This window comes from Ambystoma mexicanum, chromosome 2q (genome assembly GCF_040938575.1).
Source record: "Ambystoma mexicanum isolate Mex_15411 chromosome 2q, UKY_AmexF1_1, whole genome shotgun sequence".
Taxonomy (NCBI): Eukaryota; Metazoa; Chordata; class Amphibia; order Caudata; family Ambystomatidae; genus Ambystoma; species Ambystoma mexicanum.
In genome coordinates this window covers 1,094,227,807-1,094,244,868 of record NC_090924.1, presented here as the reverse complement: position 1 = coordinate 1,094,244,868, position 17,062 = coordinate 1,094,227,807, and the positions used below count along the sequence as shown (strand labels likewise).

Below are 17,062 nucleotides of genomic sequence, written 5' to 3'. Positions count from 1 at the left end.
TGCTCCCACTCCTTTTAGTAGACCTACATCATAATGACTACTAGTCCACAAGATGCTTGGCACCTTCACTAAATGCTCCTGAAGAAACAAGGGTTTCTTTCTTACGAGTTCCATTCCTTATGGTATGTTTCTGCTTTCTATTTTAATCCAGTAAGTAAGACTTATAAAGAATACTAATTCATTGTATGAGTAGTCATCTCCAAACAACTCCTCGCCTGTCAAATCTGTCCCTCTGTATCCTTCACCAAGGGCTATCAATGCTCTCCATCCTCTTCCCATGGACAGCCACCCTTTCTTCTCGGACTGCTGCTGCTTCTAACTCTATGGGAATTATCTTGTTTGTCTTCACCATCCATAGGTATTTCTGGTCTAAACAAAAGTTTGTCAGGTATACTCAATATTTGACCTTCTAATCTGGGAAGCCATGTTAACAAAACAGTTGTTCCATACAAGAATACATCCGGGTTTAGAGGGACCCCTCTTAATACCTTCTGGCTGGCAAATGCCAATGTAAACTCTCTTATATTCAAAAGATGTATTCCTGGATTGGAACACACAATCCCCTTTTCTGTAAAAGATATTGTCATGTTTAATTTTGTCATCAAATAACATCCTAATATGTTATCTGTTGTTTGTCGAGAAAACAGTGGCATAGACACATCATGCTCTCCTAAATAAATTGGTAATTCATCAGTAAAAGGAACTAAACGTTTGGCCTAAGAGGATCCCTGAGCATTCATGGCAATGCCAGACATTGGGTATTTTCCCTCTCGAACACAGGAACAAGTCGCTCCAGTATCTACAAGAAATGAAAATGTCTTGCCTCCTATCGTTACCCTGACCCTTGGTTCCTCTTGGGGGTCTGGTGTCACTGGTAGTACTGAACACATGAGGTCGCTCTGTGAGCTGTCCTATTGTGGATATCAATTAATCCCGGTACCCATGAAAGGATTTGCTCCCACCACGGTCACATTCCCTATCCTAGGTGTGGATGTTTGTGGGTGCCCTGTGTTTGTGTTCCATTTTGGTGCCGCTGCTTGCTATGTTGGTACTTGCTGTGCATGTATAGGTGCCTGTTGTAGATACCGTTGTGGCATTTGCACTTGTGCTGGGCTTTGCTGTGCCTGCTGTATTTGCGCTGCATGTTTCTGATTCTGTGTTTGATCTTGAGCATAATACTCTTGTTGTTCTGTATTATACTGCATAGAATAGCCCATCCCCTCTCTTGGAGCCTGCCAGTTCTGCTGCATGTCCCCTCTACTCCTGCACGTTCGGCTATATGTCCCATTCTCCGATAATTCCAACATGGCTGCGGCTGTCCTCCATTAAATCTGCCTCCTCCTTGGGAGTTCTGAAATCCCCCTTTTCAGGGCCATCTTAAGCACTTTTGGGGCCCGGGCATGGACACCTTTGGGGGGCCCCCCCCTCCGCCGGACCAAAGGAATTAAGGGATATAGAATATCGTGTTGCGCAACCCCCCCACCCCGTCACAATCACAACCCACAGTTTGATATGTTATTGATCAAACAAAGGATGACAAACACCATTTCAGTCTCCTTAACCTCTTCGTTCTTGTTGTATTCAGAATGATAAACAAGTAGCATTTCAAGGCCAAAATTAGCAGTCTACTACATGGGTACTTGTACTCTAGCATAGGTACAGGAAACATTTCACTAAATGGCAGCCACAAGGAAGGTATATCGGACAGAGTTTAACTGCAGGACACAGATCGAATGAAAAAGTTGCACATGCACCAGAATAGACAAATGACACAGATTAGCTGCCTCACAGATGCAAAAGTGCTCATGCATAGATACAGGTGACCAATGGGAAGCAAGGAGAAACCTACACATACCATATTATAGAAAGTGGATGACGATATGAAGATACCCGACAGTTGTCCGTATCCAAACCGACTGAGATAAGAAAAGGGACATGGTTTTCAAGTAGCGTTGCCATTAGAGAGCAAATAAAAAAGTGGCCCTGGTGTGGAATATATCAAATCTCACTATTATTATAGAGGAAGCAACACTGCATATAGACAGTGAAACCATGATTGAGTTTTTTTTAAAGATCATGCCCTGAGAACAAAATCCCTCCTGAAGGGCTGATCATTTTTAAGGTAGAGGCACTGGCAATTTTGACAGGTGAGGCAATCCAAGATTAAATAAGATGCCCAGGATCACATGTTGGTTAAAACGTGAAGCTGGGATTCGCAAACCTGCAATCTCTGCACTTTATCACTGTCTTTTCTTAACCTGAACTAGAATAATCCAATTTTACAGAAGACTAGGAAAATATGCAAATCACATGACCAGACACAAACCTTTCCATAAAAGATAGCACAGTACTATCAGTGATAAAACATGTGTCCATGATCACTGTATCATCTTCTGGCAACGCCAGGATCCAAGCAGGAACGTTTTGGTTCCACAGTTTGGAATTTGGATACATAATCACCACTGTGTTCTTATACTTTGTCTATGGAGGTGCCTGCCTAGCTTTTCCAACTCTCCATCTGAACAAACCAATTTCTAGAACTTCACCATACTGATGCTATGGTACGTTCTATAGCTAACGCTATCTGGTGCAGATACATTAGTGATGATAACACCTGGTGTGCTAAAAATCAAAGTACATATGCATGCAGTCTCATTGACTGCATACATTGCAAAGGCGGAGTCAGCCTTGCTGTTATTTGGTACTGTAATCTTGCATATGAACACAAATGAATGTGTGCTTAACACATTGAGCTATTTTGGGAACCATCGCAACACTCAAATTCATCAATATCCATTTCAACTTTGGCTATTGCACATGATCAATATAATCCCCACAGAAAGGTGTGCATGCTACAGGTGTTGTGCCCCACAAACTATGTATACAACAGTGAACCTAGTAAGCATTACATGATGAAAAGATCAGAGCAGAATGAACATGTCAACAACAGCAGGCAATATCTTTAGAGCCTTAGCCACACCATAAAGAATCCTGACATGTGATATTTAATTTTGGTGACTAATGGGAACTGAATTCTTTTAATCAAGCTGCATTTTGGTGGAGGCCCGGGGCAAGTGCCCCTTTTGCACTCCCATAAAGAAGTCTCTGCCCCTTGTCCTCCTTTGGGTGCGTTCCCTCTGCCATGTGGCCAAAAGTTAGATCTACCTTGATCTGCAGGGTCCCCTATATTACTTGACTGCACTGCCTTTACGCCTTGTGTTACCATACCTTCACCACTTCAATACCGCTCCTTCTATAGCAAACTTTGACAGTTTTTTTCTGAACTAACTTTGCGTCCTTTGGTTTCTGCCCTCAACTTTTTTCTTATTCTTATCTTGCAACAATGATGTACAATAGTCAACTGTATTTCTGGCCAGGGCTACGCTTCCATCCCTACCTGTTTCTTCATCTGCCTTTGCACTGGTTCAGGCAGTCCCTGACACAAAATGTGGTAAAATAATGCCACAGTTTTATCCCATGGTTCTCTCATCTCGAGACGCCAATGCTCTTGAATCTCTTGAATAAAGGCAACAGGGTCTTTATCCTCCCCCATTATCCATGTAATCACACCCATGTCTGATGTATCAGGTTACTGTACTCTAAGCGCTCTCCATACGTCTGCTCTGCAATTTGTTAAATGGCGCTCCGTCATGTGTCGTGTTTTGGGCTGTTATACTCTCATACCCTGCTCGTCGCATCAGCTCTCTCTCCTAGGATGGCTGCTAGCAGTCCCTTTACGTCACCCACTACTAACGTCCTTCCCGTCATCCTTTCTAACTCATAGGTCCATTTTCCCGCACTTGCAGTCAAACTAGGCAGTTTACATTTTAAGTTATCTTTATCCATCTGTGGCCTTGGTATATATTGCTGTCGTCCTCCCCCTTTCTCTAATAATGGGAATTACGTAAAACCTTGCCCATAATCGTATCCACCTACACTTCTTGCTTTCTATGTGGAGCTAGTTTCGCCCATCTGTCTTTGTCCTGGCAGCTACCTTAATCTGCTCATATATGGCAGTGATATATCCCCTGCACTGTGTGATCGTGCTGGTGGTCGTTCCGAATATTGTGTTGGTTCTGGTGTTTTCGCACAGTGAAACTTGTATTTGCCGTTTACTGCAAACAAAGTGTGTTTGCAGTAAATTAAAAATAACTTTCTAACATCCCCATACTCACCAGCAAGGTCGAGTATCATGCAAATGGTACTCACCCTTCATAAAAATGACTATTCCATGCTAGTGGGCCAATAGATTTTGCGGGCCCTGTACCAAGTCTGACCATTTTAGCACTCTTTCTATACTTGGATCTATGGAAAAACCACATGCACCCTCTCTTTGTACCTTCTCGCTTGGTTCCTTTTTTTCGTCAGTCGTACATCTGGGGTATATTGATGTCAATCATCCCTGTCCTCGTCATTAAGATCTAACCCACTTATGGACAGCGCTCTATGTTCGGCTGCCATTATGTCACCCAACCTGCTTCCTATTCCTTCTGATAAAGATCCCTCATTGTTCCCTTAGGTTCATAGCCATCCTTTTCTCTCATTTGCCTATATAGATGCCAGATCCCAGATCCTTTTCACTATGCCTTCTGCCTCCTCATCGGCCCATGCCTGTATTCTCTGTATTCCTTGCAGCTCCCTGCAGGGCTGGTGTGATCCTCTCTCTTCTTCCCAACGTTTCTGATTCTGAAGGACTCTGACGAAACATTTTTGATAAAATACTTTTTTTACTCTGGGTTCTTGTTACACTATCAGGATTAGTAGAAGCATTGTTAGCTGTACTGGTAGCCGATTTTTTGCCAACATTTTTTTGTTTTGTGACACATTTTGATGGAGGAGGCAATGATTCAGTAGTTGAAGCTTCCTTTGTTTTGCTAACCGACTGCATTAACTGGTTTGTTCCAACATTCTCTACAAACTGTACGACGGATGGATGCTTACATTGGGCACTTTTATTTTTATTTACTTCTGCGTTCCCTTCTACGGAGTTGCTTTTTGGTAGGCATTCTTTGGTGCATGTTGAAAAAAAGAAGGCATACTTTGGTCTGTTGTACAATGTATGTGTGCTGTGTGCATGCGTGGATGAGTTTGATGGGGAAGCTCTTTGTCATGGTGTGTGAATGTACATTGGACTCTTGCAATAATTTGGTAAGGCTATTTTACTGTTTGTATACTACTACAATGTGCTTCAGATGACTACAAAGTGGGCTAGTGGTGACGAGAAGCATTATTAATAAAAAAAATGCCATAAACTTGCAACAGCAACTTTTTTTCTAAATCTAATCTTCTAAGGATTACGTATGTTATTTGAGTTCCAAACACACATGGATTTGTGAGCCATTCTGCCTGTTGTTCTTTGTTCAATAAATGGATATTTGTAGATAGAATGGTTCAGAAATCAATGTTTGCTTTGGTGCCCAAATTAAACAGATAACCCACACAGCCTCTTTGAGGAGTAGTTACAATATAAAGGTAGTACTGTACTTACCTTTTTTTGCAAAATGACCAGGTTTCTTCGGATATGTCGTCTGCAGTGTAGATGCTGTCCAACGGGGATTCTGGGGTGGAGACGCATGCAAACGAAAATGAGCGGAGCTAGGGATTGGTCAATAAAGTTCAGTGGGTGTGTTCTGAACGGCGAGATTTAGTAAGACCGTCTTCTTCCTGACAGGAGACCACACAGCCATGGCTTTGCGTGCTCGCAAACAGATTATCTGGATTTCGGGAGACTCATGGATACATGGGTTGAAGGTGCATGCAGAAAGCTGCAGTTTATCTGCAGATCTCGGATTTCCTCATGTGGAAGTGCACTGGCATGGCGTGCGTGGCATGAGGGGCCTGGACTTGGTACCTCTCTGTGTTACTTTACTGACAGAGCGTCCTCCAGATATACTTATCATTCATTGCAGAGGAAACAGTTTAGGCCATGTCTCTGGAATTTCTTTGCAATTTGCAATGAAGGAAGGACTTGCGAAGCTCATGGACATGTTTCCAAATTGTCAAATACTTTTTTCCCGTATTGTACAAAGACAAATATGGCTGCGTTCTTCTGCTTTTGGTCCACAAATGGAGTAGGCGAGACGCAATGTGAATAAGGCTGTTTGTTTCTTTTTAAGAGATGTTGGCATGTCCTCATTCCACAATGAAAACATTTTGTTTTGCAGCTCTTTCATTTTCCACAGAGATGGAGTCCATCTCACATATGCTGGCAATCAGATTTTTCTTTGCAATGTACAAAATGCAATGCAACCTCTTTTGGATTCACAATAACCTATGCGACAATCCGTTTTCTCCAATCCACAGTTTTTGACCCACACAACACACCACCGAAAGGCTCTTTTCAGAGCCACCACTTACTCCCAGCGTACACTTCATTGTGTTTGCTCCGCTTGCACCCTCCTTTTTTTTTCCTATGACTGTCCGCAAACTTTTCCACAACTCCGCGGGGGTCTACAACTGTCACTTCATAGTTCTATTGTTAAACTGAGAAAGGCGCCTCTGAAAACAGCCTTTTCTGTAATTTTTGTTGTTTTCACGTTTATTGCTTCTCAGCACACAACACACTAGGAGAGGAGGCCAAAGGAGGGTAAGGAAGAGACACCAGCCACGGGAAAGGGCAAGTGGACAGAGAAAGATATAGGGTGAGCTTCACTTGGGTAAGGAGCCGATCTTCTGGTGCTCCGTGACCGTAGCCTCAAAAGCACTTTGAAAACTCTCCCCCCTGCAGAGTACTATGTCACAATACATACACACTATTGTCACCTTTGAAAGGTAAGGGTCAACAGCATTGCGAATGGCTGTTGAGGCAGCTGGAGGGATGCGCTCCCCCACAGGAGTGCCTCTTGTGGTGGGAGGATCGGACATGGAGGATGCTGTGGAGGAAGTCAGTCGACTACGTTCTTCACATGGCATCACCTTGCGAATGTCCGCAGTGTGGAACGAAGTGAGGTGTCGCTTCATGGTTGTCGTACCATAGCTGTACGCACCAAATCTCCCGCAACTCAGCACCACCTGGCACCGGTTACACCTAACCAGGTTTGCACATGCTTTTGGTACGTTCCCATAAACGCAAAATAACCACCACACCCACGACTCCCGGAGAGTGCTCGTAGTGAGGAGTTCCTCCACCTCATTCTCTTCCTCCTCTTCTTCCTTGCTCTCTGCATCCTCACCTGTATATCTCTCTGCAGGCCCTTGGGGAGGTGGTGACGGGTTTGGGGGTGGTGCAGAGGCTAATGAACCAACAGCAGCCTTGAAAGCCATACCGATTACTTTCCTTTTGGTCACTAAAGCAGTAAAGGCAGTACACCTCAATCTGCTATAGCTAGAAGGACAATAAAGATGCGCTCGGGGTGTGGCCAATTTTACACAACAAGTCCTCAGGTAAGCTATTGTCTGGGATATGTGAAATGATATTTTTACACTCTACAATATTTTGCCTTGTGTCTACAAGTTCCTTTTTACTGCTGCGGTGTCACGACCCATTTCCTTGAACCCCCCGTGCAGGCCCATGGGCCAGGAGGGGTCTTAGTTCGGGCCCCCAACAAGTTTAGGCATCCTTGGCCAAGGCCCTCTTGGGGCAAGGCCTTGCGCCTTTGGCACCAGGCTCATACTTAATGAGACTTGTGCTTGGTGCTGGGGACTACTTTTTCAATGCCAGTCAACATGGAGGCATCCACATAGCTTGGCTCCTTGGAACCAAGCTATGTGGTATAGTGTTTTGGGTGTGGTAGCCCAGGGACTACTTTTCCTGGACTATTTTTCTTCAGGATATTTAAACCACACCCGATTGGAAGAACACGCTTCGCGTTACTTTGCAATCTAGCAACGTGATGCTCACCGTGTTCTGCAGCATCTGCAAACCTTGGATGAAGCGCACCTGAAAGGACAAAAGGACATCGTTATTAGCAGCAGCTTACCTGAGATTCGACCGTTAGCTGTCCACTGCTTCTGCGAGCAGCATCCAAGGAACAGCGTGCCTCCTGGATCGTCGAACCTTCAAGAGAGAAAACAGACATTAGACAATACATTTGAGCCGGCAGCTTACCTCAAGTCACCCCTCGATCAGCACCGCTCTGGAACTCCTTGCTCCGGTGAACACCACAACCTGCGGAAGCAAAAGACAAAAGGTTAGCAAGGCAAGACATCATCATAGCGCTGCGCAAGCACTCACCTACCGCATCAAGGCGCTCTCGAAACACCATCACTCGCCGGTGATTCCAAAACCAGCCAACGTTCCACAGTGGACTTCCGCGCACCTAAAGAGAAAAAAGACATTAGTAAATCAAGGAAGGTCTTACAGTATACAGTAATAAGACCTACCTGAGAGACTCTAAAAGGCAGCGTCAGTGAAGTAACTAGATCGCATTCTCCCACAGAGGACAATGCGCCCCTGCCAAGAAGGCAGGACGGAGAGCACGCCAAAACCCAAAACAAGGTGAGGAAAGGTCCGGGAGGGGCCGCGGGCATACCGGGTGTTGGGAGGCTCTTACCCCTGTAGCCCAGACTTGAACATTGCCCACCTGTTTTCCAGGCAGAACTTCTCCGCTGATAAATCCAGGGAGCGACCGAGAGGGGTAGCAGAGTCCCGGCAGCTGGGTGGCGTCCCTGTGGATACCAGGTGAGCGTAACAGAACGCAAAGCCTACCAAACCTATCCACCTGGGCGCCATGGAAACATCAGAATTAGACCAATTGGCCCAATTGTTGGGAGAGCTTCGTGCCGAGGTTCACTCGCCCAGACAGGAGACTAACGCTCTTCAGAGAGACTTATTGGTGACTAAAGAGTGTACCGAAGACATTAGCAGGCAAGTCTTGCAATCCCAAGCGGGTCAGATGCCTCTACCTGGGAGCAACCCACCGATGCAAAATCCTAGCATGTCAACCACAGCCTCACCTCCGGTACAAGTCGTGTTACCAGGTACAGTTCCTTTGGCACCACCGGAGAGGTTTGCTGGAGATCCACGAAAATACGCAACTTTCATGAATCAATGTCGCCTCCATTTTCTTTGCAGGCCGGGAGCATTCCCAAATGACCAAGCCCGGGTAGCTTTTGTTTTATCATACCTAAGTGGCAGTGCCGCAGATTGGTCGGTACCATTGGTATCCCATGATGACCCTTTATTACATAACTTTGGGAACTTCCAGAGGGAGATGGAAAAACTCTTTGCTCGCCATACCCGAGAACAAGCTGTGGACAATGAACTCCTTTCCCTCAGACAGGGGAATCAAGACCTACTAACGTATATCGCCACTTTCAACCGATTGGTTGCTGAAGCGAGGTGGCCTGAAAACAAAAGAACCACGCTGTTTCACCGAGGCCTACGAGGCAAACTAAAATACGTCCTAGCTCAAGTGGTTGACCCTCCCAGGGATTGTTCATAATTCATCGACTTGGTAGTGCAACTGGACCACCGGTTGCAAGATCGAAAGGCAGACCGTTCGAAAATGGACCTACGGCCAGTATATGCTAGGCCTAGAGGCAATGCACCTCTACTACAAGAGAATACTGTGGAACCCATGCAAATCGGAGGGGTAAGGCCCCCTCTAACAAAACTAGAACGAGATAAAAGGAGGCAACTACAATTATGTCTGTACTGCGGAAAGTCAGGGCATTTCCTGAAGGACTCAGAGGAAGGTCGTTGGAGCCACCGAAAAGGATGAAGAGAAGGAGTGTCAGTCGGGAAACTGCCTAGCTCGGCAAACGTAGAGGTCAGTTTGTCGAGTAAGGGAAATGAGCAACCAACCTCACACTTTGCAATTCCGGTGCTCTTAATCAATAACCAACGGTCGTCAAAAATGCATGCCATTGAAGCATACATCGCCATCGGAGCAGTTGGGAACTATATAGATCAGGACTTAGCTGCAGAGATGGGGCTTCCCCTATGTTCCAAGCCGACTACAGACAAGGTAACCACAGTGGATGGAACTGAAATCGCTTCCGGACCCGTAACTCAGCGCACAGCTGAAATAACCTTGCTGTGCCAGGATGGACACCGAGAGCTTATTTCGTTCGATCTCATCAAGGCACCTCAATTCCGGCTTATATTAGGGATGCCATGGTTAATCGCTCACAGCCCTTTGATTGACTGGCGGGCAAAATTAACCTTTACCAGCAACGGCTCTCCAGCCTGTTATTACCAAGGACCAAAACCCGCTTTCAGTATCTCTACGACTCCAGAAGTGGCAACTTTGGGAGTGACTAGTACCTTGCCTGAAGAATACCAAGACTTCCAGGATGTATTCCAGAAGGACCAAGCAAACACGCTACCCCCGCACAGGCCCTATGACTGCCAGATCGACCTTGTTCCCGGTGCTCAGGTTCCTTGTGGCAGGATTTATGCTCTCACGGAACCCGAAAACCTTCATCTGAAGGCTTATTTAGACCAGTACCTCACAAACGGATTCATCCGCCCATCCAAGACCCTGCAGCCAGTCCTATGTTCTTCATTCTGAATAACGAAGGGGACCTAAGGACCTGTATTGACTATTGCGCATTAAACCAGATCACTGTAAAGAACCGTTACTCCTTGCCCCTCATCCCTGAGATGCTGGACCAGGTCAAGATGCCCAGATTTACACCAAACTGGACCTTTGAGGAGCATACCACCTGGTGCGGGTCAGAAGCGGAGACGAATGGAAAACTGCTTTCCGCACCAAATATGGGTTTGTTCGAATATCAAGTCATGCCCTTTGGGTTATGCAACGCCCCTGCAGCGTTTCAGTATTTTATGAATGACGTTTTGAGAGAGTTAATAGATGTCTGCGCCCCAGTGTACATAGACGATATCTTAGTGTACTCAACTTCAAAACAGGATCACGTCAAGCACGTCCGTTCAGTCCTCTCCAAGCTCCGCGAACATTGTTTATATGCAAAACTGCAAAAGTGTTTTTTTCACGTCACCGAAGTTGAGTTTCTGGGTTTTATTCTTACACCGGGAGGCATCAGAATGGACCTGCATAAGGTGGACGCCGTTTTGAAATGGCCATCACCAACATCCGTAAAAGGGGTACAAAGCATGTTGGGCTTTGCGAATTTCTACCGCCGGTTCATACCAGATTTCTCACAGGTTGTACACCCGATCACCACCTTGTTAAGAAAAAATTATAAAAAATGTGCCTGGACCGAAGAAGCAGAAAGAGCCTTTCAGGACCTCAAGAAAAGATTTACCTCTGCGCCAATCCTGCAACATCCTCGCCCCGATCTCCCCTATATTGTGGCGACAGACGCTTCCAGCATAGCAATGGGAGCTGTCCTCTCGCAAAGAGACCCAGTAACAGGCCAGCTACATCCAGTGGCCTTTTGGTCGAAGAAATTCTCCCCCCGGAGATGAATTATGCCATCACGGATAAGGAACGTTTGGCGATCAAGTCCGCCTTTAAGGCCTGGCGGAATTATCTTTTGGGGGCCAGACACACCATCACAGTTATCACAGATCACCGAAACCTGCAATATCTTAAATCAGCCAAAGCCCAGTCATCACGCCATTTGCGGTGGGCCCTTTTCTTCACCGAATACGACTGTCCTCACTTTTCGACCAGGGGTCAAGAATGGAAAAGCTGACGCACTCTCTCGTACAGGTACTGATGACCTGGTATATACTACTCCAGATCCAGTCCCCATCATACCGGAAGACAAGATCTTGGGTCTCACTACGGCCTTAACCCAAGCTGAATTTAAGAACAAGATTCAACAAACTATGAATCCAGACACCCTCCTCGCCTGGCAAGCACAAGGGGAACAATATTCCATTAAAGATCATTTACCTTTTTTTAAGGATCGGTTGTACATACCCGTCAAAGACTTAAAACAGATTGTTGCTAGTTACCATGATTCCCTGATCGAAGGGCACCCAGGAATCACCAAGACTCTGGCCAAGGTAAAACAAAACTTCTGGTGGCCAGTCTGGCGCAAAGATGTCATTCAGTATGTTCTGTCCTGCAGAGTCTGTGCGCAAAACAAGTAGCAGAAACAAAAACCATCCGGTCTTTTACAACCTCTAGACATTCCACCCACTCCCTGGCACACTCTTTCCCTGGCTTATTACTGACCTGCCTCCTAGTCAAGGATTTAACACCATCCTGGTGGTAGTGGACTTATTCTCTAAGATGGCGCATTTTTTCCCACTCAAAGGCCTCCCTGACGCACCCACTTTAGCCAAGGTATTCCTGGACGGTATTGTAAAACTACATGGTTTCCCTTCAGTCCTGATCTCTGATCGAGGTAACCAATTCATCTCCAACTTCTGGAAGAAATGTTGTACCATGGCACAAATTGACGTCAGGCTATCCACTAGCCATCACCCCCAAACGGACGGTCAGACCGACCAACCAGACCCTCGAACAATACCTACGGTGCATGTTACACCATGAACTAAGAGACTGGAAAGATTTGCTATGGATAGCCGAGAACGCATACAACAACTCCAGTACCGGGCAAACACCCTTTTATATCCTTTATGGCAGACACCCACGCACCTCAGAATTGGATGTCCCAACAAGCTTGGAAATGCCAGCAGTAAAAATTCTTCACACCAACATCACTCGGGCTTTTAAAAAGGCCCAAGAACACCTTAACCAAGTCAGAAGCACCTTGGATTCCAAGTATTCAAGGGGAAGTTTATATTACCTAGTCGATTGGAAAGGATTCGGACCCCAAGACTGATCCTGGGAACCCTGTGAAAACATTAATGCACCAGGTTTGCTCAGAAAATTCCAACCGAGCTTCCCAACTAAACCAGGGCCGGACAGAAGGAACGCCTTGAGAGGGTCCTTGAGGGGGCGGGGGGGGGGGGGGACTGCTGTCACAACCCATTTCCTTGAACCCCCCGGGCAGGCCCATGGGCCAGGAGGGGTCTCGGTTCGGGACCGCAACAAGTTTAGACATCCTTGTCCAAGGCCCTCTTGGGGCAAGTCCTGGCGCCTCTGGCGCCAGGCTCATACCTAATGAGACTTGTGCTTGGTGCTGGGGACTACTTTTTCAATGCCAGTCAACATGGAGGCATCCACATAGCTTGGCTCCTTGGAACCAAGCTATGCGGTATAGTGTTTTGGGTGTGGTAGCCTAGGGACTACTTTTCCTGGACTATTTTCTTGAGGCTATTTAAACCACACCCGATTGGAAGAACACGCTTCGCGTTACTTTGCGATCCAGCAACGTGATGCTCACCGTGTTCTGCAGCATCTGCAAACCTCGGATGAAGCGCACCTGAAAGGACAAAAGGACATCGTTATTAGCAGCAGCTTACCTGAGATTCCACCGTTAGCTGTCCACTGCTCCTGCGAGCAGCATCCAAGGAACAGCGTGCCTCCTGGATCGTCGAACCTGCAAGAGAGAAAAGAGACATTAGACCATACATTTGAGCCGGCAGCTTACCTCAAGTCACCCCTCGATCAGCACCGCTCTGGAACTCCTTGCTCCGGTGAACACCACAACCTGCGGGAGCAAAAGACAACAGGTTAGCAAGGCAAGACATCATAGCGCTGCGCAAGCACTCACCTACCGCATCAAGGCGCTCTCGAAACACCATCAGTCGCCGGTGAGTCCAAAACCAGCCAACGTTCCACAGCAGACTTCCGCGCACCTAAAGAGAGAAAAAAGACATTAGTAAATCAAGGAAAGGCTTACAGTATACAGTAATAAGACCTACCTGAGAGACTCTAAAAGGGCAGCATCAGTGAAGTAACTAGATCGCATTCGCCCACAGAGGACAACACGCCCCTGCCAAGAAGGTAGGACGGAGAGCATGCCAAAACCCAAAACAAGGTGAGGAAAGGTCTGGGAGGGGCAGCAGACATACCGGGTGTTGGGAGGCTCTTACCCCTGTTGCCCAGACTTGAACATTGCCCACCTGTTTTCCAGGCAGAACTTCCCCGCTGATAAATCCAGTGACCAACCGAGAGGGGTACCAGAGTCCCGGCAGCTGGGTGGCGTCCCCGTGGATACCAGGTGAGCGTAACATGCGTAAGCACACAAACTGCGCAAATTAGCCCACACGCTCAGCGTGGGTGCGGTCACATGATGTCCTAAACACATCCGTGACAGAAATGGGAGTCCGCTGGACAACAAATGCAGAGTAACAAACTTGCGCAAGTGTCCTACGGACAGTGTTCGGGTTCTCAAACGAATTCAAAGTGCGACACAAGTGAGACGGACAGTTAGGGACAGGCGCGATGGTCGCTATACTTACGGTTGTACTGCGCATGTGCATACATGATATGCTCACTGTACGGACAGGTCCAGTGTCCTTAGGACAACTCCATTCTGTTTGACTACAAACTTGCCGGCCACCGCACCTGTGCCACCATTTTGGCTGCGGACGATACGGACAGGTATACTGTCCTTAACACACTCCCATTTCGCTCATTTAAGAACATGTTTCTTCTCGTTTGTAAGCGGAACGGCGAGGTATAATGTCCTTAGGACGCCCCTTTCTGTTTATGTACGCACAACTTGAACAGATGTTGCGGTCAAACATCAACTCCATCTTACTTGACATTAGTAAGGGTAGGTGTACTGCCTTTACAACATCCACATTCCATTCCTTACGGATAGGTCGAACAGGCGCGCTGTTCACAAAGATTTTAAGTCTTTTTTAAAAATAATAAATTTCCTCAAACTCTAACTACAACTACTATACAAAAACATTCCAAACACACCCACACACACACACTTCAATCCAAAGAAATAGCAGGGGAAGCAGATACTGACACAAATATAGGGGAATTAGGAGTCGACACGGGCTGGTTATGAGGAGAAGATTTGTGAGGGGAAGAAGGGATGGATGTTTCGTCAAAACGTCTATTTTCTTCTTGAAGGTTTGGGGATGGTTCACTAGGGAATGGAGAAGCGCAGCAGGTACAGGTGGGACAATGGTAACATACTTTTCCTCTCACACAGTCCTCCACAAACTCCCTTAAACTTTTAAAATTGTCATTCAGTACATCCATTTTCTGCTCAATCCTTTTCATCCTGTTTTCTTCTCTGTCGTTTGTTGGCCTTTTCTTTCCTGGTCTGTACAAAAAAATATACATATGTTAAATGCCTATAAAATACTGATCATTATTTTGCATATGCAGAGCAGTGTGTACCATTATTGTCGCTGTCTTCAGACATTTCCCCATGCAGAAAATTCTCCACCAGCCACTCCAAAGTACTAGCCATTTCTGTGTCAAAACAACAGAAAGAAATTATTATTTCTGCACCACATACCAAAAGAATGAATAAAATATAAAAAATGACCTTCACTCACTATTTTGATGTAATTTCCCTTCGTCCTACTGCGTCCGTCCACTGTCGGTCCAGGCTGCAGAGTTTCTGTGAAGTGATTACGATGGAGGCCTCCTTTTTTTTTTTTATGGTACCATCCATTTCATTCTACATGGTTATTACATGTATCGTTTTCATTTCACACCTTTAGGTTTCCATATTTACTTATTACTACTTATAATGTCTGTACGTTGCAGATTTCTTGTGTAAGACAATAGTACATTTTCATATACCCCCTGCATCTTTGGGTAATGTTGATCCCATCTGCCCCCGTCCGCTAACAGGCGCTCAGTCCGTCCCTTTCTAAATTTCAATAGGGAGGGCGTCCTGTATGTTCGTCAGTGACATTTGTGATGCCATCTTTCATGTTCTGGGTGTTAGTGTTAGCAGTGCACAGTGGTGATGGCAGGTATGGGGGCTTTGTTTACCATAACTGGCGAATTTCAGGGGTTTTTCGGTTTTAATTTGAACCATTGGTTGGGCAACTTAACCATAATGTCCCCTCAACAAAGTTTTTTTTGTAGTTAATAATATATATATATATATATATATATATATATATATATATATTCAAGTTCATCTACCACAAAAAGCTGATTCGGCCCAGCCACAATTTGGCCCTGTCATTGGGCATACAAACAATGATATCTTCAATGAGTGCTTAACATACTGCGCTAGCTTCTGAACCATACCACCATTCAAATGTATTAATGCGCATTTCATCTTTGGTTAATGCACATGATACATATATTCCCCACCAAAAGGTGAACATGCTCCATGATGGGCTATAGTGACTGCACCAACTGTTTGTATTGCAGTGAACACAGAACATGTTGGATGATTGATAGGGTTGGAACATACTTGTGAACAACTGCCAGGCCTAAGACTCAGACCAGCAGGGCACCATACAATATCATGACGTGTTCTTTATGTATTCTAAAATAAATGGGTACTGCAGGTATGGTGGAGGCACGAGTCATGTGCCCCTTTTGCCCTACCATCAAGACTTTTTTGGTAAGGATTACCTGGTGGAAATACCTATATAGTTGGCCCCACACTTGGAACTCTTATTGTCATTAGAAAAGAGGAAGCTCCTAATGTAGTTTCTAAAAATAACCACAAACAAACACTTCTCTTTGCTGTGAGGGATTCTCAGTCACTGCAACTGGAAGCAAGTAGTTCGTTTGCAGTATTCATTAAGAATCCGTGGTGAAAACTGAAAATTGACCACAACCAAAAGCATGTGGCATACTGGAAGCAGACACTGAAATAGGTATGTCTTAGGACTGGATTTAAAAAAATACGTTTTAGCACCTACATTTGAGCCTTGAGAGTGCTAATTCGTTGCTTCAGTGGAGATGAAAGGGAGGGAAGCAGTGTTGGTGATGGGTGAGCATCTCTGGGACTGCTCCAAAAGCAGGCATTGTATCGGAGACTAATGCGTTCATTCCATGCAATGGATGACAAAAGGACAGTTGCTCAAAATGACATTTCAACACAGAGCACACATGATACATTGCCTGTGCCAAAATCCCTTTTTGCTGTAGAAATGTAAACTCAAGAGTTACCCGGAGACAAATAGGAATATTTACAGATGGTCCCAGATACCTTTGTATGGATCATTTGTTATCTCCTAGTGTGGATCTGCACCTTTGCTTGGAATAAAGCACTTTGCACTTCAACCATTTTGGATAGCTTGAAAAGTAAATATATATATATATATATATATATTTTTTTAAATCAAGCGTTAATGCAAGTTTTACATTTGTCATTTTTCTTTGCTGACATTTAAGTT

General features: G+C 45.5%; 1 protein-coding gene across 3 annotated transcripts in view; it reads left to right on the top strand.

Moving 5' to 3' along the window:
• Positions 1–17,062, top strand: part of CLXN (calaxin) — a 246,767-nt gene that overhangs the window by 27,568 nt on the left and 202,137 nt on the right. The window lies entirely within an intron of this gene.